This window comes from Eriocheir sinensis, chromosome 47, assembly GCF_024679095.1.
Source record: "Eriocheir sinensis breed Jianghai 21 chromosome 47, ASM2467909v1, whole genome shotgun sequence".
NCBI lineage: Eukaryota > Metazoa > Arthropoda > Malacostraca > Decapoda > Varunidae > Eriocheir > Eriocheir sinensis.
In genome coordinates this window covers 4,180,117-4,202,773 of record NC_066555.1, presented here as the reverse complement: position 1 = coordinate 4,202,773, position 22,657 = coordinate 4,180,117, and positions in this window count along the sequence as shown.

The window sequence follows — 22,657 nt, the reverse complement described above, 5'->3', positions numbered from 1 at the left end:
GAGGGAAGGAGGGAAGGGAAGGAAGGGAGAAAAGAAGAAAGAAAGGAAAAATGTAAGCTGTTTTGAGACTGCTACAACTAAAGGAATGAAGAAAGGATGAATGGAGGGAAAAGAGTGAGGATGGAAGGGGAAAAAAAGATGGGAAAGGATAAAAAATTCGAGACTGCTGTGACTGAAGGAAGGATGGGGGGAAGGGATGAGTGGAGGGAAGAAAGGGAGGAGGAGAGGAAGGAGAGAAGAATGAGATATACATAAAAAAAAACTGTTGGCGTTGCTGTGATGGTAGATGTGGAATGAAGGATGATAAAGGAAATAAATCCAGGAAGAAAGGAAGAATAGGAGGATAAGAAAATGAGGGAATCAAGTAAAAGGAAAGAAGAAAGGGAAGAAAGGGGAGAAAGGGGAAATCGGATAGGGAAGGGCAAAGTAAAGTGAAGGGGAAAGCCACACTGAAAATAAAAGAAAACAACAAAGAGAAGGATAAAGAAAAGAATATCGAGGCAAACGAAAAAAGATACAGTTCGTGTCTGTAAAATATAAAGGAAAAATAAAGGAAAAGTAGAGAATGAATGGAAAGGAAACAAGGGCGAGGAAAGATTAAAAATAAGAAAAACGAAACGGTAAAGAATAGAGAAAGAAAGAAGGGAGGGCTTACAGGAAGAGGCGAGGGAGTGAAGGTGGGGAGGAGGAAGGGGAAAGAAGGGGAGAGGAGGAGGAGGAGGAGGAGGAGTTGGAGGGAAGCATGCAGGAAAGAGAAGAGATGAATGAGAGTGGAAGGAGAAATGGAAAAGGGATTGCACGTGTAATTTACAGGCAAGAGTTGAGGGAAGTGAAGGGGAGGAAGGGAAGATAAGGAGGGGAAGAGCTAAACTAGAGTGGAAGGGGAAGAGGTAGGGAGGAGGCAGGGATAGTTTGCAGGTAAAATGAAAGGGAAAGGATGGAGAGGAAAGGCAGGGGAGTGAATGAAGGAAAGGGAAGCACATAATAGGAGGAGGATGGGGAGGGAGGAGAGAAGGGAAGGAAGAGAGGAACAGGTACTTCTCCGATCTCCCGTGGAATGATCACTGCTTTCAGGAGAGAGACCCCTCTGTGTGTGCCCAGCGCATCACAGAGGTGATTGTCTTTGGAATGGAGGCACACATTCCACTTACTTTCTCTCTCTCTGGTTTAATCACGCTTGTTCTCGTGCTATCAAAGATAGAGAGGCAGCTCACAAAAGGTACCAGAGCCTTCGCACCCCTGAGGTTGGGCGTTCTGTATCGTCTCCGCCAGTTTTTCTCCCCCGCACAGATGCTGTCCATATATAGGGGCCTCGTCCGCCCTCGTATGGAGTATGCATCACATGTGTTGGGGGGCTCCACTCACACAGCTCTCTTAGACAAAGTAGAGTCAAAGGCTCTTCGTCTCATCAACTCCCCTCCTCATACTGACAGTCTTCTACCTCTTAAATTCCGCCGCCATGTTGCCTCTCTATCTTCTATCGATATTTTCATGCTGACTGCTCTTCTGAACTTGCTAACTGCATGCCTCCCCCCCTCCCGCGGACCCGCTGCACTCGACTTTCTACTCGTGCTCATCCCTATACTGTCCAAACCCCTTATGCAAGAGTTAACCAGCATCTTCACTCTTTCATCCCTTACACTGGTAAACTCTGGAACAGCCTTCCTTCGTCTGCATTTCCTCCTGCCTATGACTTGACCTCCTTCAAGAAGAGTGTATCAAGACACCTCTCCACCCGAAATTGACCTCTCTTTTGGCCACTCTTTACTTTTGTCTATTATGGGAGCGGTGAGTAGCGGGCTTTTTTTCTACACTCTTTTTGTTGCCCTTGAGCCGTCTCCTTTGTTGTAAAAAAAATTAAAAGGTGGAGGGGAAGGGGGAAGGGAGGGAAAGTGAAGCACAAGGGGAGACTAGGGGGAGAGGGAGGGAAAGAAGTATAAGAGGAGGTAAAATTGAGACCGTTAGTGAGTGGTCGTGAAGGACTGGAAGGGACGCTTGACTAGATTTCCATTAACTTCCGCCGGAACTGCCCTTTTCCCCCCCTCACTCCCCCCTTCCGTCCCTCTCCTCCCATAACCTCTATCTACCCCTTCCTCTCCCCCTTTCTCCCTCCTTCTCCCTTTCCATCCTTCCATCTCTCCTCCTTCCCTCCATTCCCCCATCTCTCCTTCACTCCTTTCCTCCCTCTTTTCCTCCGTTCGTCTGTCCCTCCATTCTTTATTCCTTATCTCATTTATTCACCCTTTCTCCTCTTCTTTCCCAACTCCTCTGTTTTGCCTATCTTTTAATTCCCTCTGCTTGCCTACTACCTTCCTCCCTCCGTCCTTGTCTCGTTATCTCTCTTCCTCTATCTATCTATCTCGCCTCCTCACTGTGTCTCTTCCTCGTTCTTTCCTCTCCTTCCTTCTTTCCTCCAGTTCTTTTCCTTCCTTACCTCCTTATGTGCAGCCTTACCTACCCATTTCCCTTCGTCACTACCTGTTCTCTTTGTTCCTTCCTTCCTTCCTTCGTTTCTTACCCAGTCTCTTCCACTCTCTTCATTCGGTCAAAACTTGTTCCCTTCGTTCCTTTCTTCTTTCCATCCTTCGTTTCTCCCCCCTTCCTTCCCACACTGCCTCACTTCCTCGTTCATGACCTTTGCGTTCATTCCTTCCTTCCTTAGTTCCTTCCTTCGTTTCTTCTACCCTCTTCCTCCTTCCCTCCTTCACCTTGCCTCACTTCCTCCTTCCTCCACTCCAAGACAACCACGTGTTTTTTTTTCGTCCTTTCTGCTTCGCTACGCGTGAGAAATTATATACACTCGCGTCTGCAGTGTCCTGATAACACACACACACACACACACGCACACACGCACACACGCACACGCACACACATACTCACCAGCTTGTTGATGTTTTCTTGATGTGCAAATATACATCTTATTTTTATCTTGAGAGAGAGAGAGAGAGAGAGAGAGAGAGAGAGAGAGAGAGAGAGAGAGAGAGAGAGAGAGAGAGAGAGAGAGAGAGAGAGAGAGAGAGAGAGAGAGAGAGAGAGAGAGAAGGATGGCAGGGAGGGGATTTTGGAAACTTTTTCGCTGGGATTACGCAACTCCAAACTTTCTCTTGCCTCGACGTGTATCTATCTATCAGTCTGCCCTTCACCTCACTATCTTCATCACCCCCTTCACCATCACTTCACCCATCACCACCACCCTCACCACCCATATCAACACCTAACACATCATTTCTCATTATTTTCTCATCTTTCTATTTTTCCTTCATTTCACATCTTCATCCCCCCCATCGGCATCACTTTCACCATTCGCCACCTCCCTCAGCACTCCCATCAACACCTCACACATCCCTTCCTCCCTTCCCTTCTATATATCTTCCCTTCACTTCACTATCTTCATCATCCCCATCACCTTCATGTCCTTCACCAATACCCTCAACACCATTTTTTCGGTCCGTTAGTGGCGCACGCGAATTTTTTTTATAGTGGCTGCCGTGATGTATGACTCTATGATAGCGAAACTGTTTCCCTTTCTTTTCATTCCCCTCATCATCTCCCACACTGTTATCATCTCTCTTATGCCCCTCATCAATCTGCCCCCTCTTCTTTTCCTTTTTTTTCCCCTTTCCCTCTTGCTGTAAACCCTCCCTCCTTCTTCCCCTCTCTCTTTTCTTTTCCGCTCCGTTTTTTTTCTTATTTTAAATCTTTCCTTGCCTTTGTTTTCCTTTCTATGCATTCTCTTCTTTTCCAGTATTTTTTTCTTTATATTTTGCAACCACGGATTCACTTTCTCTCTTTCTTTCTTTATTTATTTATTTGTGCTTTTTTTATCCTCCCCTTTATTTTTTTTATTTTTTTACAATCTGCCTCTCCCTTCCACTTAGAAGAGACAGGAGGAAGAATAGTATTAGGAGGAGAAGCAGAAGGAGATGGAGGAAATGAAACATGGGACTAGCAGGGAAAGACATGCCTGTTGGCTCATTACTGAGCTTGCCTGGTTGCGGTTCATTCAGTGATTTAATTGCCTAAAATCATTTATCAATTTCATTAAGAAGCTTGTGGGAAGGATTAAAGCTACTTCAGTACCTCAGGAACGTTCCTGTTGTTCCAAAGTGGCGATCAATGCGTTTCAAGGCGTTTCTTACGTTCTTGTCTCCATTCTGTTCTGCAGGAAGCAGAGGAACTCGTTCCGCGAACTAACTTCGAGAAGTAACTCTCCACCTGATCGGTATTTTTGCATCTTTTGCTTGTTTTTCCGTTGTTCTTTGTTCTCAGGTTTATTTAGAGTGAAGAGAGTTTGGAGGTTCACGAGCGTTTTCAGGTACGTAGACTTAGATTCATGTATGTCTCCCCGCAGTCGTCTCTTTTCCAACGTGAAGAGGTTGAGTCGCTCGAGTCGTTCTTCATAGGGTTTCGTCCTCAGTGATGGTATCATCTTCGTGGCGCGGAGGAGGGGGAGGAGGAGTGAAAAGAAGCGGACAGCGAAGGAGGAGGAGAAGGAGGAAGAGGATTACAAAAATAAGCAAAAGGGAGAGAAGTAGAGAGAGGCGGGAAAAGAGGAGAAGGAGGAGGAAGGAGGAGCAGAGGGCGTGCGAGAAAAGGGGACAGTGAAGGAATAGGAGGAGGAAGAGGACTAGAAAGAGAAGCAGAAGAAAGTGGAGAAGTAGAGGGTGTGAGGGTGGTGGGGAAGGAGGAAGGAGTAGTAGGGGTGTGCGGGAATGAGGACAGTGAAGGATGGGAGGTAAGACTAGTGTTATGGAGGCGGGTAGACGGCGTTGTGTTGGGCGATGAGAAGTGAGAAGTGGATGAATTTACCGCAGAGTTAAACGTGCGAAGAAAACATTTGAACATAAGAAAACAACCTAAACAAGAAACGAAGAAGAAAAAGGAAGAAAAAGAACTTAAGTATATATTAAAAAAAGAAGAAAAAAAGATGGAGGCGATGGGAGGGCGGTGAAGCGTGGAGGAAGGAAAGGGGACAGACGTATGAACCCGGGCACCAAACTTTGTGGTGAAACGCGAGTCCTGAATGTGTGTGGAAGGGGGTGGGGGGTGAACATAAGAACATAAGGAGTCTGCAAGAGGCCAATAGGAGTATACATGGCAGCTCCTGTGAACCTAACTCCACCTAACATCACCATCCATGACTTTATCTAATATATTTTTGTGAAAGAGTCTCCCGTATTGGCACTGCCCACACGACTGCCAAGCCTGTTCCACTCATCCACCACTCTGTTGGTGGACGAGTTTTTGCCAATGTCCTTGTTGAATCTGAATTTATCCAACTTAAACTCATTACTATGTGTCCTACCCTGCTCTCTTATCGTCAAAACCTTATTTATATCCCCCTTATTAAAGCCCTTCATCCATTAAAAACCGCGATCAAATCTCCTCGAAATCTGTGTGTGTGTGTGTGTGTGTGTGTGTGTGTGTGTGTGTGTGTGTGTGTGTGTGTGTGTGTGTGTACAACCAATACAGACTGACCTTGTGCGCCGCAGAGGAACCAGAGCCAAAATTCGAAAGTCTTACCTGAAAAGAGAAAAGAAAGAATCAACATTATTATAAGGAAAATGTAGTGAATCGTAAGAATAAAAGAGTGTGTGTGTGTGTGTGTGTGTGTGTGTGTGTGTGTGTGTGTGTGTGTGTGTGTGTGTGTGTCTGTGTAATTCTCGTTATCTCTACCCCTTCATTCCTCTCTCAAACTTACTACAATACCCTTGACATATTCTCTCTCTCTCTCTCTCTCTCTCTCTCTCTCTCTCTCTCTCTCTCTCTCTCTCTCTCTCTCTCTCTCTCTCTCTCTCTCTCGTCCAATAATGCAGTAATACTTTTCACTGCCTTGCCAACTCGACAGTATCGCCACCTATTGCCTCTTCTACGAAACTGTGACCTTCTTACTGATAATCGAGGAAGAGGAGGATGAGAATGAGGAAGAAGGAGATGAAGATAAGAAGAAGGAATATAAAGGAAAGGAGAAATATAAAAAAAAGAGAGGAAATCAAGAATAAGAACACAAAGAGTAAGAAGGAACCCGGAAGAAGACAAAAGAACGATAATAAAAATAAGAGGAAGAAAAAAAAGGATATGGAAAGACTAATTGACCCCATACTCACACGACCATATTTTGTTATTACTACCGAACAAAAAAACTCTTACTAAAATTCGAAGAGGAGGAGGAGGAGAAAGAAGATAAATATTAACAAGAACAAGAGTAAGATGACAAAAAATAGAATGAGCAAATGCAGGAAGAAGATAAAAACTGAGTAAGATTGGAAAAGAAGAAAAAATAGATAGACAAACTGATCCTCTCACTCCTGTTTCCACCTCCCACTAAAATACGACTCCAAGAAATACGAATCAATATAGGCAGTTCCTAAGGCCGGGTCCTAACGATGTAGAGAGAACACCCCACACACAACACAACACACAACACGACACACAAAAACCCGGGTATTGGCGACCTCGTGTATTGGTGCAGTTTACTAGGGCTGCCTCGGGTTTTATTTTACTGAACCGGGACTCTGCTGCTACCCGTCTCCTCCTCTCTGTCCTCTCCATCTCACTTTCCCTCCCGCCACCCCGACCTCCGACCGTCCTCCTCCTCCTCTCCCTCTCTCCACCAGTTAGACCCTCCAGCAGACTAGGCAAGACTCGTAGTGTGTGTGATAGGAGGGGAGGGAGAAAGGGAGTGAGGGGGGAAAGGGAGAGGAGGGAGAGACCATTCTTCCACCGTTGTTTTCTTGAATCGTCGTTGAAGTTTAAAGCGTTTGTATGCCTCGGTTCGGGTGAGGAATGGAAGTTTTATGTTATTTATGAAGGAGTTTAATCACATGTTTTTTAGGTCGATAAGGAAATGGAGACGTTATGTTTAGTTGATGCGTTCGTTTTTCCTTCGTTTTAATAATTGGTGTGATATAAAGTTAAAACGTTTGTGTGCTTTGGTTCATGCGAGGAAAGGAATTAGAGTTCTATATTGTGTTTATTAGTTAATTTGATTCGTTCTATATACTTGATGCGTCACTCTTTCTTTTGGTTCTGAATACTTCGTGTGATATAAAGTTAATGTGTTTTGTGTGGCTTCGGTTCGTGCTAGTGAAGGAACGGAAGTATAGAATTTCATGTTGTGTTTACTTATTATTAATTCGATGCAGAAACTGGGACGTCATGTTTAATTAATGCTTCCGTCCTTCCTTGGGCCTTGAATAATTGTCATGACATAAATAAGCTGCAAAAAGAAGAATAAATATCTGTCATAAAACAAGGAAAAAAAAAGCGCATCGGTGAGAAAATCGGTACAGAAAAGCAATAAAGGTGCCAATTGTTATTATTTGCATTCCACTCACAACTTTGCAGAAACATAATTCGCTGAAAAGTACCGCGATAATAAAGGGCGAAAACAGCTTTAGAGCGAAAGACTTAAGGCCCCAAATAATCTACTTAAACACCATAAATCACACGCGCAAAAACAGCCGCCAAACACGCTCGCCTAGCAGTTAAGTGGGTTCGATACCGCATTAGGGGGATCGAACGCTTTGAATCTATCCATAAAAGCATTAAAGCGAATCATAAGCAAATTAAGCCAAGTCCACACACAGCGTTAACCACGAGGCACAATGTTACAAAGGAAACAGGATCAATAGCTGGATTTTTAGAGGGTTCGATGCAGCGTTGGATGGAGTAGACGCGTTAGCCACCACTTTAAAGGCGATGTTTTAGGATTTTGTTTATAAGATAATTACGAGAGAGCGGCAAACACGGTCAGTTACGCAGAGCTACACTCTCACAAAGGGAAGTAGAATGATTATACGCACGAAATCTAATATAAACGACGTAATAGAAAACTAATCCAATATTATGACAGAAAGCCATGACAAAGGAACAGAATATTAAAACAAGTAATGATTATAATAATTCTTTATTCGCACTAGGTACAGTTTTGGGGGACATTAAACTTTAAAACAAATATTAAAACACTAAAATTCAAAGACTAATTGCTAGATGAAATATAAAAGTAACATAAAAGGACAAGAGGTACGTAATCCTTCCATACTTTATATTTAATATTTATCCTTATTCTTCATATATTCCTTATGGAAGTGAGATCACCTATCCCTCAGATATAACAGGAGAATTTTCTACACATCAGCGCTGTGCGAAGGCCAATTTTGGTTCTGTTAACCCGGTAGCAGCGACGGGCCAAATTTGTGGCATTACCGTGAAGCTGCGACGGGCCAAATTTGTGGCCTTACCGTGAAGCAGCGACGGGCCAAATTTGTGGCCTTACCGTGAAGCAGCGACGGGCCAAATTTGTGGCTTTACCGTGAAGCAGCGACGGGCCAAATTTGTGGCTTTACCGTGTAGCAGCGACGGGCCAAATTTGTGGCTTTACCGTGAAGCAGCGACGGGCCAAATTTGTGGCTTTACCGTGAAGCAGCGACGGGCCAAATTTGTGGCTTTACCGTGTAGCAGCGACGGGCCAAATTTGTGGCTTTACCGTGTAGCAGCGACGGGCCTAATTTGTGGCTTTACCGTGAAGCAGCGACGGGCCAAATTTGTGGCTTTACCGTGAAGCAGCGACGGGCCTAATTTGTGGCTTTACCGTGAAGCAGCGACGGGCCAAATTTGTGCTATGATATAAACCCCCCCGAAAAGATGATACATAATCTGATCACAAATGCTTTGATATGTATTATGAAATGGTTTGCGTGAGGGGTGATTTTTTCTCATTTTTCTCGCTTAGGGGGACCATTAAGTTAAGAAACATGATCCCCACTGCTACTGTTAACAGCTGACTATAGCGGTGTAAGGATATTCGTGTTAAAGCAACCTCAGTGAAGTGTAGATTCTAACCGACATTGGTTCTAATCAGGAAAGGCTACTACCATGCTCAACGTAAAACTAGTGCCAATCCTTCGTTTTCTTACTGGATATCTCAAAATACTACTTATTAATGACAACAATACAAACACAGAAATAACCCCTAAATGCACCAGTTACACATACTCATTACACAAAGAGGAGAAATTACGAAAATCCACTTACAGGAGCGAAAGTGCCAACAAAATAAACACACCCTTAAAAGTTATATGATAAATAATAATGAGTGGACAAAGAGAAATGGAAAGGAGAACAAAGTGGATTACCAAATGAATAAAGCAAACACGTCAGGGGAGGCAACACACACACACACACACACACACACACACACACACACACACACACACACACACCGTCTGAATGTGGCCAGGGGGGGGGGGAGGGGGGGCAACCAATATTTTTATGGGTTCCGTCAGGACACAGGTGGAGAGGAAATCCCCATGACTCCTAAATCTTCCCCTTCCTCCGCCAAACAATGAGAGAGAGAGAGAGAGAGAGAGAGAGAGAGAGAGAGAGAGAGAGAGAGAGAGAGAGAGAGAGTGAGAGTGAGAGAGAGTTAGTTTCAAGTCCAGAAAATTACTCTTTTTGCATATTTAGTAGTTTGAAAGCATGCAAATGTAGAAGTAAAAACAGTATTGGTAGTAGTAGTAGTAGTGGTAGTAGAAGTAGTAGTAGTAGTAGTAGAAGTAGTAGTAGTAGAAGTAGTAGTAGTAGAAGCAGAAACAACAAAAAATATCACCAGCTCAAATTCTAGCAGCATAAACAGCAAAAAACAAAACGATTCCATAATAAAATAGTAGTAGTAGTAGTAGTAGTAGTAGTAATAGTAGTAGTAGCTCAATCCCCAGTATCATACACGGCAACAAACAAAATAGATCCCGTAACAAAATATTCGCCACAGCCACCCAGCGCCGCGCACCATGGAGTAAGATGTCTGCATAATATTGCCGTCAAAATGTATTGAAATGTAAAGCTTTGATAGCGTCAAACGGGACGGACGTGACAGCTACAGCGGTGCGAGAATTAAAGCCGTGTGGAACCGAGCAAAAAATACGGTAAATGTTACATACGTCTGTCGAAATTATAATGTGTGTAAAGGTGTTTGTGTGAATATTCAACAAAGTGAGTGCGTGCGAAATGTTTGTCGTTGCCTCGTGTTGGAAGTGTGTGTGTGTGAGTGTGTGTGCGTGTGTGTGTGTGTGTGTGTGTGTGTCTCCGGTAAAGTTAACTTGTAATAATGAGTAATGTTCGTAAGTTAAGGAAAAAAATATGTAGCAGTTTTATTCATGGTCGTGTTTCCATGTCGTGTTTCATATTTGTGTGTGTTGGGTGTGTGTTTATTGCCCTTGACGGTTTGTTATATCCACCGGCAGAGGGAATAAATGTAAAGAAACAAGGAATGCGTATTAAAAGTGAGAAACAACCAAGGGAATTTATAAAGATATGAGAATAGAGAAAAACGAATAATAATCTTACCCCAAGAATCAACCAACAAAATTTTATACAGCTACCAAAATAGAGAAATAAGATAGAAAAACGACGCCAAGAAACAACCCCCAAAAAAGTTCATAAGATATCAAAATGGGGCAAAAGAAAGGATAAATTTCATCCTTAGAAACAAACAATCTTAATTTCTAAAGACATCAAAATGGAGATATACAAAGTAGAAAATAAATCCCTTAAGCAAAAAACAATCCAATTTGCAAAGACATCAAATGGAGAATAAGTAAGTACAAATTTACCCTAAGAATCAAACAGAATTCATGAAGGATGTAGAAAAAAAATCGGATAATCAGCTTCATCATCAGACAGAAAGGAAGAGCGGCGTCTTTCCCTCCATCCCTCGCCTTCTCCTTCGCCGCCAACTCGAGTCAGGGCTGGAAGTGGCGGGCGGCGCTGAGTGACGCAGAGGCGGTGTTTGGAGGCGGCCGCGCGTACCCTTGTTAGGAACGACGGACCGAGCAACAGCGCCCCCCACCCCCTACCCCCCGCGCGTGATGGTTGTCGCCCCTCCACCCCGTCCCTCTACTTTGATCGTCTGTGTTGCCTCGTCCTCTTTCTGCTTCTCTCATTTTATTTTCCCTTCTTTCACATTCCTTTCCCCTTTCTCGATAATCTTTTGTGTTGTTTCGTTCTCTTTCTGCTTCTCTCATTTTTTCACTTCTTTCATTTTCCTTTTTCCTTTCTCGATAGTCTGCTGTGCTCCCTCGTCCCCTTTTCTGCTTCTCATTGCGTTCCCTTCTTTCATTTCCTCTTTCTCGATAATTTCTGTGTTTTCTCGTTCTCTTACTGCTACTCATCGCCTTTACTTTCATTTCCTCTTTCTCTATAGTGATATGTGCATGTTGTCTAGTTCTCTTTCTCCTTCTCTCATGCTTTCACTCTCATCTCTTTCTCGACGTCTCTCATGTGTTTGGGGGCAGCTGAACGGGTCGTATAAAGTGTCCGCAGTCCTCCCTCTTCACCTGATTCGTCTCATATAATCAAAATATTCGTACCAGTGACGTGCATGTTGCCGGGTCTGTGTGTGGTATGTTTCCTGTGTATTTACCCACTGACGCGTACCCTCTCCCGCGGGTCAGTCATCCGCACTCACTCTACTCTTCCCCCTCACACAAACGCACACGCACGCGAGTCAGCCAGCCAGACACCAGCCGCTAATTGGCGTCTAAACATTTCTTCCTGAGGGTGCGACGCTCCGGGCAGTAACAGTTTGGTGGTGCTGCTAAAAGGGAAAGAAGCGGCTCAGTGATACTCCATCGTAACGTTTCTTCTTTGAGGTTTTACAGTGCAGTAGTTAGGAGTGGTGTGCTACTGGCCCTGCTAGATTCCACTGTTATAATGAAGATAAACTGTCTGGTGAGCTGGTATTGTAGTTTTTATTCATGAGGGTGTTACGCAAAAGACTTTAGCGAGGTGATAGTGAGCAGTGGAGGGCGGAGGCGGTGGCTGAGTCGACAGCGTGGCGGCGCCGCGTTCAGGACGGCGCGAGCTCAATCCCCGCCCGGTGCCACCAAGCTGGGATTTTTCAGCCGCCGCCGAGTGGCTTAAAACTACCCACATGCTGTCCAGAAGACCACCTATCAACCCGGACTCTAGATTCTAGGATTAAGATGAGCTCCGGGAGGGCAGCATGAGTCAATGCAAGATGGCGCCACTATAAAGACTGGCCTGCGCCGCAACGGGCTGGGCCATACCATCAGGCCTCTCCAAAAACAAGCCTACCGGCGCCACAGGCGAAGATGTAAAAAAAAAAAAAAAAGTAGTGCTATTTCGTGCTGACAGTCTTAAGTGTTTGAATGAAGAGAACTTGCCTGGTGATCGTGTATCGTGCATGATTGTGACGCGTAAAACAGTACTGGCTAGATGATAGTGAGGTGAGGCCCCGTAAGATGGCACCACTAGTTGGCACCGTTGGAGGTTTAACTAAAGTGCTTCATCTCAAGGCAGTAGGTGGGGATGACGTCTCGCTAGAGGGCACCACTGAAGGGAAAGAATGTGAATGCACTGAGAGCGTCCTTCGTAGCGGGACAAAGGCAGATCAATGACCGTGAACGCAAAAGAAATTAAAAAGCCGCGAAGGACAGTGAAAAATTTAGGGAGGAAGTCGTTTATTTTTAGCGAGAAATCTTTCCTTCTCTTTCTCTTCTTCCTCCTCCTCCTCCTCCTCCTCCTCCTTCTCTCGCCGTGTGCCTGTTAAATATTTCCCTGTTCCTGCCGGAGTCTGATTAAAAAAGAAATATTGCACGCATACTGAAATTTATTAGCGGGCGTCATAAAAGGCAGGAAGTAAAAGAGCTCCGGCAGCAAATGTTTTAAGCTCCCGCGACCCGCTTTGTCACAAGAATCTCCTTGATAAGTTCTTTGATAAATTATAAGTTTCAGAGCTGATCCGGGTAAGGTCATATCGCCAGCAAATTACGAAAACAAGCTGAGGAGGAGGTGGTGGTGGTGGTGGTGTGGGAAGAGGCAGCGAGGAAGGCGTTTAGTGCAGGAGGAGGAAGAGCTCAGTAAGGAAGGGAAGGTGTGTGTGTGTGTGTGTGTGTGTGTGTGTGTTGAAGAGCTGGTAGTGAGCCTTTGGTGCAAGTTAAACCAATAGAATACAACAAAAGTAAAAGATATATAAGCTTGATCTAATATATCACGACTAAGCACTATCAAGGCATTGTTCCTGCTCATTACTGGAAGGAGGACAATTAAGTACAGTGCTTTTGGAGAGGTTAATGGTGTTTTGTTTCACGGTAATCACCGGCTAAAAAGAGCGTCGTATATTGTGAACTGTAAACCATGCAGGAACGCGTCGAAAAGTAGTAGATTTATGAGGTACTTCCGAAAATTTACGGTTTATGAGATAGTCCTCAAAATTTATGGCTTAGTACTAGTTGGCTATCACTCCTGCTTTGTATGTTGTGCTCGGAAAGGATGAATAACAACACTCCTACTACTTGGGGAGGCGGTGGCTGAGTGGTTGGCGTGGCGGCGCCGCCTCCAGGAGGACGCGGGCTCGAGTCCTGCCCGCCGCCACAGCTGGGATTATTCGGTCACCACTGAGTGACCCCTTCGTGGTGCAGCGGTTAGCACACTCGGCTCACAACCGAGAGAGCCCGGGATCGATTCCCGGGCGGAGTGGAAAAACTTGGGCGGCTTTTCCAATACCCTACGCCCCTGTCCACCCAGCAGTGAATGGGTACCAGGTATTATTCGGGGGTAGTGTTCCGTCTCCTGGGATCTGTTCCCTTCTATAATTCCTTCCCCTTCTGCCTCTCTCCGGCATATGACCACAGATGTTGCGCCGACTAAATGAAACTGAAGACCACCTACGACCCGAATTCTAGATTACCTCTAAAGAGAGGCTCAAAGATGAGCTCGGGGGTGGGGGGGGGGGGGGAGCGTCATAACGGGTTGGGGCCGATATTGGCCCCCACCGAAACGTAAAAAAAGAAAAAATGTTGCTAAGGAAAGGAAAGGAAAGATATGTAGGTTAAGTAGTTACTATTCACGGCTTTACAATACCTGGTTATCACATTTACTCCATGTTGAAAGAGCAACAAGAAGTAGTTGATTAATAAAAGTAGTAGAAGTAGATTTGTAGTAGTCGGTTAGGTTAATATGTTTGCCCCTACCCACTACTTAAACACATTCAAGACAGGATTACCAAGACACCTGTACGACCAATTTTAAAATTTTAATTTGGATTTTCTGTAACTTGCTTTTTTGGAGAGACGCGACCTAGCTGGGGGGGGGTGGTACCCTGAGGAAAACGTGAAAACTGTGTAAAGATCCCGGCAAACAAGTAAAGGAGCTAAACTTTCCTATTTACATCATAATAAAAGCAGATTTTTTGCCCACTCTATTCAGGAGCATCAAGTAGCGGGCTTTTTTTTCATTATTTTTTTTCTTCTTTTTTTACGCCCTTGAACTGTCTCCTCTGCTGTAAAAAAAAAAAAAAAAAAAAAAGATAAAATGGATGAGTTGAGGTTGCTTACTTTCTTGCAAATTTCAGTTGCAAAAAAAAACCTTGATTCGGGATGGATTAATATTTTTTTACGAGGATCAACGGCGAAATGAGACCGGGTGACAAGGAAAGAAGATGAACTCGGCCATTTAATTTACACTAAAATGAGATAATGACAAAGGATGAGTCCAGGTGCCTTTTTTTTTTTATCGAGCATCAGGTAAAATGACTGTGACCCAAGGAAGGTGATCACGGCCTCCATCCCTCCCTCCCTCCCTCCAACCCTCCCCCCCTTCCCCCCCCTTCTCCCTCCCTCCGGCTCTTGAATAGGCTCTTAAGGCTCTAGTTGTTTGGCTGATGATGGCGCGAGGCGTGTGATGGGGAGGCAAGTAGCGCCCTTACTCGGGATCACGGCGATTCCTGCGGTTAGTGGCGGTGTAAAGTTTGTTAGCTCATTCCCGGCAGACGAAGGAGTGTGGGGGGGAGGGTCTAATGGGCTGGAGGTGGAGGGGCCGAAGAGGTGCCTGGTGGTGGTGGTGGTGGTGGTGGTTCAGGTTATGAGGAAGTGACGGTGTTGTGGTTTTATGGTTACTCGTCCTTAGCGAAGAGTGAGAAACGACTTAATTATGTCATTCTCACGTTTTCCTTTTAGTTAATTCCTGATAGGAGATGGGCGGGAGCGGGGCTAGTGCTGATGAGGGTGGGATCAGTTTTATTTGTTCATGCTGTTATTTTTATAGTTCCTCTCCTTAACAAAGAGGGATGACTTAATCTCGGTCTCTCGTCTTCCTTAAGTTCATTCCTGGCAGGGCATGAATGAAAGGGTTAACCCGGTAGCAACGACGGGCCAAATTTGTGGCTTTACCGTATATCAGCGATGGGCCAAATTTCTGCCATGATATAAACCTCCCAAAATAGATGATGCATAAACTGATCACACATGCGTTGATATATATTATGAAATGGTTTGCGTGAGTGATGATTCTTTCTCATTATTTTACTTAGAGGGGCCTTTAACCTAACCTAACCTAACCTAAGAAACATAACCCCCGCAGCTACCGGGTTAAAGAGCGTTTTGGTTAATGGCAGTGTGTTAGGGCAAGGCTGTGAGGTTATTGTTTTATGGTTATTCTCCTTAACAAACAGTGAGGGATGACTTTATTAATGCAATCTCCTGTCTGCCTTTAGCGTATCCCTGACAGGTTAGGGACGGAGGGGGTCAAAGGATCACGTGGTTGGGGTTAACAAGGGTTTTATCAGGGTCGTGTGGTGATGGTTTTGAAGTAACTTTATCCTGTTGTGAGGTTATGCAGTGAGAGGTGGCTGTTATTTTGACCTTTTGTTCACCCTTGCCCATAGCGCCTTGATCACTATTATGAGCCGAGGTGAGGGTCTCGTAGGTAATCTTTCCTCCTCCTCCTTCTCCTCCTCCTCCTCCTCCTCCTCCTCCTCCTCCTCTTCCTTTCAAATCTAGTCTTTTTGTGCCTTTTGTTGAGCTGTCTGTCAAGGCAATTTCACTTCACCTTGGAACGCTACGATTTCTGATTGCTATTTCATGTTTCTTTCAGACTCAATGTTATTATCTGCAGAAACATTCATTATCCAGTAGTTTTTTGTTTGCTTCAAGGCTTAATCTCATCGTAATTTCGCTTTTTTCAGATTATTTTATTACATACGGAAATTGTCATAGTTCATTAGGTTCAGTTTATACATCAGGGCTTTTTTATGATTGGAATTTCACCTTTTTTCTACGGAAATTTTCATCCTTCAGTAATTTATGATCAAGAATTTACTGCAGGCCTTACAGCTTCCTCTGTAATCACCGCCAACACTCGCTGCAGACTTCATTTCAACCTTGGCCTCTCGTCGTGAGCGATTTGCAGTAGATATTCAATCCATTCCGGCACCGCTTCGTCAGACGTTTTTAAACCATTCGCGTCCTGAGTTTAGAGGCTCGTGATAGATGTGTTACGGGGGTGTGCTGAAGCTGTCTTGTTAGGTAAAATGTGTGTTGATGTGTTGAATGGAAGGTGGACAGGGAGGAAAGGATAAGAAATTGAGGAGAGAATGAATAGGAGGTTAATGAAGGGAGAGGAAGCAGGTTGGAGAAAATAAAGAAGTTGTCTTGTTTGGTAAAGGATGTGTTGATGGTAGAGGAAGCAGATGGACAGGAAGGAGGAGATAAGAGAGTGAGGAGAGAATGAGTTGAAAAAGGAGGATAAGAAATTGAGGGGAGGATGAATAGGAGGTTAATAAAGGGAGAGGAAGCAGGCAGGAGAAAATAAAGAAATTGTCTTGTTAGCTAAAGGATGTGTTGATGGTAGAAGAAGCAGATGGACAGGAAGGAGGGGATAAGAGAGTGAGGAGAATATGAGTTGAAAAAGGAGGATAGTGAAATTAAGGAGAGGATGAATAGGAGGTTAATGAAGGGAGAGGAAGCAGGTTGGAGAAAATAAAGAAATTGTCTTGTTAGGTAAAGGATGTGTTGATGGTAGAGGAAGCAGATGGACAGGAAGGAGGGGATAAGAGAGTGAGGAGAATATGAGTTGAAAAAGGTGGATAGTGAAGGGAGATGCAACGGGCAGGGAAAAATGAAGAGAAGTGCCAATTGAAACATATCTTTGACTTCATTGCCTGTGGGTTCACTGTTAACTATAGAATATTATTGTTTGAACCTTCTCTGCAGTCTCGGTTACATGAATGAACGAAGGAAACCCCAAATAGAGCTTCTTCAGTAGGCGTTGAATTCCTCGGACGCATATTTTGGTCGGTACCTTCAGACGCCTCCTCCTCTCACATCAGCTATTTCCAGAGGCCGAAAAATATATCAATCTCGTTCTAATGACTATTTTTGTAGGTTCACGGCACAAGAGAATGATCAAACTACCAGATGGGTCATAAAACTACCTCTGCAAATGCCCAAAACTCATCGCGTTCTGATGACTGTTTTTGTATGTTCACGGCACAAGAAAATTATCAAACTATCAGATGGGTCATAAAACTACCTCTGCAAATGTTCTACCCTCCTACGGAAGCCTTGTCAAATATGTGCACTAAGGCCCCGAAATGTTTAAGGTCATCTAACTACCTCTGTAAATGCTCTAAACTCCTACGAAAGCCTTGTCAAATATGTGTGCTTAGACCCCGAAATGTTTAAGGTCATATAACTACCTCTGCAAATGCTCTAAACTCATACGAAAGCCTTGTCAATTAAGTGCACTATCCGAAATGTTTAAGGTCATATAACTACCTCTGCAAATGCCCTAAACTCATACGAAAGCCTTGCCAATTAAGTGCACTATCCGAAATGTTAAGGTCATATAACTACCTCTACAAATGCTCTAAACTCCTACGAAAGCCTTGTCAATTAAGTGCACTATCCGAGATGTTAAGGTCATATAACTACCTCTACAAATGCTCTAAGCTCCTACGAAAGCCTTGTCAAATATGCGCACTATGGCCCCGAAATGCTTAAGAATATGTCCCTTAGTCTTGGGTTCAAAAGGACACGTACAGAAATAGAAGTAAAGGTAGTTAGGAATGGCACCAGCAGTAACAAGAGACATCAGAGGAGGATTTGTCTCGCTTCCTCCGCTTTGTTATAGTCACCCTTCCCGACGTCTTGACAGGGTCCATTTTTATCGCCAAATACAAGGTTCTCTTTTCTTTATATGTCTGTCTGTCTGTCGTTGGGGGAAGTGTCGGTGTGGCTGGTTTGGGGTGATTGTAAGTGTGTTAGTGTGTTTTATTCTTTCCTTTAATTATGTGTTCTGGTTATTGTATTGTTTATCTATATCTGTCTATATCTATCTATGTGTTTATCTATCTTTCTCCCTATTGGTTATGCGTCTTTTTTTTTTTATGGCGAGTCAAAAGCGGATGGTAATATTTTAAAAAAAGTTTTACGCTTGTCATTTTCAGTTTCTTGATCTTATTCTTTTACTCACTAACTTTCTGGATCGTCTTCCTCATTTTTTTTATTTTTTTTATTCCCAGATAGAGCATGTTAGACTTTCCTTACGAGGGACGAGAACACTATTTTCTACCATTTTATTTTTGGATTTCCTTCTGTTACACCAATACCTAGATTATTTTTTTTTTACTTTAATCTATTTTAAGAAATACAACGAGTAGCAGCTCTCCTTGTATTCTTAGAACGATATTTATTAGTGTTTAGTTTTGCTCTTGGTAACAAAGGGGATGAAAAATGTGTGTGTGTGTGTGTGTGTGTGTGTGTGTGAGAGAGAGAGAGAGAGAGAGAGAGAGAGAGAGATTTGTTACCTGTTTATTATATCATGAAGTGGGAAGGAGGAGGTGGTGATGGTAGTGGTGGTGATGATGATGGTGGTGATGGTAGTGGTGGTGATGATGGTGGTGATGATAGTGGATGTGATGACGCGGGTGCATGTTGGTAGTGGAAACTCTTTATACACTTGCAAGAAAAAACATCGCTGATTAAATTTACCGCGGCTCACCTTCATAATCTTGCAAGGATGTTAAGGTTTGTTTGTCTTTGCGCGGTGACAAGGACGAGCAGGTGGTGGTGGTGGTGGTGGGTGATAGTGGTGATGGTGGTGGTGATAATGCTCGCACTCTCATCCTTGCACACCTCCTTACTGAATGTTTTGTATTTTCTTTAATTCCTAAGTGTGACAAGCAGGTACAGGTGTGGTTTAGAAGGAGAAGGAGGAGGAGGAGGAGGTTAAAAGGGGAAAAGAAAGAAAGTAAAAAGACTGAGGAATGCAACGCCGAATAGAGAGAGGAAGAGAAAGAGAGGATAAATTTGGAGGAGGAGGAGGATAGAAGGGAAAGAGAAAGAAAGTAAAAAGAGGGAGAAATGCAACGTCGAATAGAGAGAGGAGGAGAAAGAGAGGACAAATATGGCCTCGAAGCAGGAAAAGGAGGAGGGGATGAAAGAAGGGAAAGAAGACAGGAGATTACAACGTCGAATAAAGAGAGGAAGAAAAGAGAGGACAAATATGACCTAGAAGCAGGAAGAGGAGGAGGGAAGGAAAAATGCGGAAGAAAATAAGAAGACATAAGATTACAACGTCGAATAGAGAGAGGAAGAAAAAGAGAGAAAACGTGCAGCTTAGAAATAGGAGGAGAAGGGGAGGAGAAGAAGAGAGAAAGGGAGAAGAACAAGAAGAGGGAAGAATAAGAGAACGAGGAGGAAAAGGAAGATGGAGATAAAAAGAGAACATGCCAAAAGAGGAGAATCACTCTGCCTTTTTCCTCTCTCACTCTCATCTTTCATCTTATCCCTTTTCCGATGCTAAATCCTCACGTTCTTCCACCTCATTTAACTCACCATCGCTCTCCTCCTTCTCCTCCTCCTCCTCCTCTTCCTCCTTCCTTTGCTCCTCCTCTTCTACCTGACGCGGCGGATCAAACGAGAAGTCTTACCTGGCGAGTCGTGAAGGAAATGCAGCTCACGCCTCACCTGGACTTGGCCGAAGGTGTGATCGTGGCTGTGAACTGATAAACAAACTTGGCAGTCTCGTGCGTGTGTGTGTGTGTGTGTGTGTGTGTGTGTGTGTGTGTAGTAGTGATAATACACGGTTGTTTTGGTTATTAGGGTTTGTTATTGTTTAAAAGCATGTTATTTTGCTCCACAGTCGTCGACCCACACAGAGAGTAGACAGGTAACCCAATTAATTAGGAGAGTACCTAACCTCGCTTCACCTTCATTATAGCGAAAGTTTCACATTAAAGGGACTGCACGCGCTCGCATTACCTCTATATTACCATCATCATCAGTAATAGTTGTAGTAGTAGTGGTAGTGGTAGTAGTAGTAGTAGCAGTAGTAGTAGTATCTCCGTCAGGCTCAGAATCCACCTCCCAATCGTCTAATTACAGAGGCTAAAAGTGAGAGTAATGAATCAACGTGAACACCTGTGATATAAGTCTGTTTATTACCTGTCGTGCACCTGTCGTTGTTGTTGTTTTTGTTGTGGACTGATACTGGCTTTGGAAAGGGAGAGGGAAAGAGAGAGAGAAAGAAACAGAGAAACAAATGAACAAATATTCTAACAAACAAACAAAAAACGAAAAAAGAATGAAAGAAATAAAGAAAAAAAGTAGAGAGTGAGTTAGGGAGGTGTGCCAACCTAGGTACATAAATAAGAAAACAAGAAAAAAAAATCGATGAAAAAAATGAAAAAAATATCTTACTCTGCACTCAACCTCAAACTGAAGAAGAAAAGTAAACAATCAGAGCGTAATGACACTCCTGATTCTGCTTCTCGGCTATTTCTATCTGCCTAATTATGTTTACCTGCACTAATTACATCCCCCGGTGTTGACCTATTGATCGGCGCGGCGCTAAACTTCTTCAATTAATGCTGGACGACTTGCGTAATTAGTCTCTTTTAATTGTTCCCATTCATTCGTTTATTCATTCCTTCATTCACTCATTTAGTCAGTCATTAAGTTAGTCAGTCACTCAGTCGTTGGTTGGTAAGTGTGGCATGAACTATTTTTGTTATTGTTGTTATTGTTATTGTTCTTACGAGTATGAGTGTTGTTGTTGTTGTTGTTGTTGTTGCTGTTGTTGTTGTTGTTCTATATCATATATTCCCTTCCTCTCTTTCTTCCTTTCCTTCTCCTCCTCCTCTTCATTTTTATCCTTTCCTCCTCCTTATTCTCTTTAATCATATTCTTTTTTCCCTCTTCCGCCCTCTCCTCTTCTTATTCTTTTTTTCCTCTTCCGCCCTCTCCTCTTCTTCTTTCTTATCCTTCCCTAATCCTCATCATTCTTTTCATTCATATCTTTTTCTCTTCTTCCTCTTCCTCATTCTTATTCTTTCCTCCTCCTCCTCTTCCTCCATGTTCTTCTTATCGGACAAAGGAGTTAACTCCACAATTCCTTTCAATGCCTCTCTTCATGTGGACGCTCCTGCCACACACACACGAACACACACACACACACACACACACACACACACACACACACACACGCACACAGACACTTACTTGACCCTAAATTCATTAACATACATAAACGACACGTCCGAGAGAGAGAGAGAGAGAGAGAGAGAGAGAGAGAGAGAGAGAGAGAGAGAGAGAGAGAGAGAGAGAGAGAGAGAGAGAGAGAGAGAGAGAGAGAGAGAGAGAGAGAGAGAGAGAGAGAGAGAGAGAGAGAGAGAGAGAGAGAGAGAGAGAGAGAGAGAGAGAGAGAGGAATCCTACAAGTTTTCCTCCTCAACTAGCTACCTTTAAGACTCTCTCCCTTTTTTTTTATTATTAGGATTCAGGACACACTCGTAGAATTTAACCCCCCCCCCTTTTTTTTTTTTTACCCCGGGGGCTTCAAGTGAGAGCGAGATACCTGCGCGTGATTAAGGGAACCCACCTGAGCGTGACTTGGGTCCTTGTGAGCGATCCTTACGCAACCCCCTCTAATTGCATAACTCTCTCTCTCTCTCTCTCTCTCTCTCTCTCTCTCTCTCTCTCTCTCTCTCTCTCTCTCTCTCTCTCTCTCTCTCTCTCTCTCTCTCTCTCTCTCTCTCTCTCTCTCTCTCTCTCTCTCTCTCTCTCTCTCTCTCTCTCTCTCTCTCTCGCTCTCGCTCTCGTTCTCGTTCATCTTTATCTCTCTCACACACATACTGCATTGCTATCTTAAAACAGAGGGAAACCATATTCAATTTTAGTCCATACAATTATCTTCATTAACTTATATAAACAAGCAACTTCCCTTATGTGTACACAAACTAGTCCCATATATCTCTTTCCTTCTCTGTCCCTTTCTTCCTCCCGCAGTCTCTATATTGCCATCACAACCAAAGACACCACATATAATACACACAATGCTCTCCCTCTTCTTATACTAACAATCCACGTCTCTTAAAAATAAACACAAAGCCAGTCGCATCCTTGATCTTCCTAATGATGCACACCTTTAACTTGCTGCCTCTCCACCTGTCCCCTAATTGTATTCTCCCCAGACACGTGCGGCAGACAGGTAGAGAGGCCGATAAAACCCTGCATTAGTCGAGATTACAGAGAGAGAGAGAGAGAGAGAGAGAGAGAGAGAGAGAGAGAGAGAGAGAGAGAGAGAGAGAGAGAGAGAGAGAGAGAGAGAGAGAGAGAGAGAGAGAGACGAAGCAAGCGACCGAGTGAGGGAGGGAGTGGGAAGGTAAGCGATTTGTAGTCAGGTATTGTAGTGATTCCTGGAGCTGCGATTTCATACACGTAAATTTGGAGTCCCGAGATAGATGGGCTCCGAGCGTGTGCCAAGGTTGTCTTATTAGGTAAAAGGTGTGTTGATGGTAGAGAGAGAGATGGATGGATAGGCGGAGAGGTGTTGCAGCGAGAGGATGAGATGGATGG